We start from the raw sequence: 1,802 nt of genomic DNA on the forward strand, positions 1-1,802 counted from the left end.
TTATTTCCACCGCTTCCGATTTACTATAAAACCAAATTTTGTTGTCTGATTTTGGTGTAAAAGTTTACTGCTTGGCTTTCGGATTTCAGATTACACTCGGTATGCTTCTTGTTTGGTTTTATACTCTATTAATTATGAAATTTCCTTTGCTTTCATGAAATAGTTAATACTTATAGATGTGAAAAAAAATTAATGTATTTTATGATTACAGAAACAATTATTTACAGTTTAGCAAAATTATATCCTCGACTGATAACAAAATTACTTTCTTATTCATAACATACATATACATAGCATAGAAGACATAAAAAATAAAAATCTAAAATTTAATTTCTTTACATAACATGCATATACATATGAAAACAAATTTAATTATTTTATGATTACAGAAACAATTATTTACAGTTTAGCAAAATTATATCGTGGACTCATAACATCAGGACAGAATTACTTTCATATGTATAACATGCGTATACATAACATAGAACACATAAAAATTAAAATTTTAAAATTTAATTTCTTTACATAACATGCATATACATAGATAACATGTCAATAATTTATTTCTTGAATATCCTACGGTTTTTTTTAAGGATTTACAGACTTGAAGATTAAAATTCTAAAATTTAATCCAAAACTCATTACATGTAATAGGTATGTCAAATATATGTGCGAAACAAAAAAAAATTTAAGCGTGAAAAAGGTTGCTATACGTAGATATTGATCTTTACAAAACAGAACAAAAAAATCAAAAATTTTACAAGAACAACATAAAAAATATATTTAAGATAAAAAAAATTTGTGAAATCAGACAAAATTTTCCCACTAATTTCTTCATTAACTTAGAAGCATGGAAAGAAAAAAAACCAAAGGAAAGAGTAAAACAACAGCAAAACAGAGGTAGCAACATATACTTGGAGATCAGCGAATGACGCCACTCATATCTGAAGACGAAAAAATACCCAAAAAAAAAACCTCAGTCGGATCTATTTTAGATCTATGGAAGCAAACCAAAAAAAAAAAAAAAAATAACCAGTCAGATCTGAACACGAGATCTTCAAATATGCAATGATCTGTTCAAATGTATAGAGAAAAAAATGCAGAGATGAACCAACTTCAAACCAAAAACACAAAAGCATTCGGAAAAAAAAAAAACCTGCAGACCATGTCTTCATGAAGTTCCTCTTGTCGCTTTGAAGCTTGCGTTCGGGTGGAAATCCGAAATAGGTTCACGAAATATATTCCACTGGCATGCAAGAAGAAAAAAATTGCAACAAAAAAATGGAAAAAAAAAAAAAAGATCCACATTCGGTAGAAAATTAAAATTTCTTTGCATATCTTGTTTATTTGTTTAGAAGAAGGTAAGAAAATAAAGAAGAGTGCAGACGGAAAGGGAAGAAAGGAGAGAAGTAGAAGAAGAAATGTGAGAAGAAGAAAGAGAGGGAGAGAGATGGAGAGAGACTTCGGAAAGGGCGAAATGAGGGAATGAATGTGATAAGGATGCATTTATACGGCTGCTATTAGATTTAGGGTTTTCTCCTTCTGAAAACGGCGTCGTTCTAAATAGGAGATGGGTTGTTGCGTTCAGTGCAGGAAACGGCGCTGTTTTGGGTCATTCTTGCTGATAATTCGACTGGGTTTTAGGGCTAATTTTTTTTTTCCCTCAGATTTTAAGTGGGTAAGAGAACAAAAAAAAAAAAAAAATATTCCACTACTAATAAAATTATTCATATTATTTTCACTCATATAATTATAAAACTTCATGATATAAAAATATATACTCTATTATAATTTTTTTTACA

The 1,802-nt window shown here is 29.0% G+C and overlaps 1 long non-coding RNA gene across 1 annotated transcript; it reads right to left on the bottom strand.

The window, feature by feature from the left end:
- Window positions 1-807: 807 nt before the first annotated feature.
- Window positions 808-1,477, bottom strand: LOC121267991. The gene is made up of 2 exons (XR_005941099.1): window positions 1,157-1,477; window positions 808-944 (listed from the first exon to the last, which is right to left on the bottom strand). It is a non-coding gene; the product is annotated as an uncharacterized LOC121267991 (long non-coding RNA).
- Between the last annotated feature and the right edge of the window lie 325 nt (window positions 1,478-1,802).

Source organism: Juglans microcarpa x Juglans regia, chromosome 5S (assembly GCF_004785595.1).
Source record: "Juglans microcarpa x Juglans regia isolate MS1-56 chromosome 5S, Jm3101_v1.0, whole genome shotgun sequence".
NCBI classification, from domain to species: domain Eukaryota; kingdom Viridiplantae; phylum Streptophyta; class Magnoliopsida; order Fagales; family Juglandaceae; genus Juglans; species Juglans microcarpa x Juglans regia.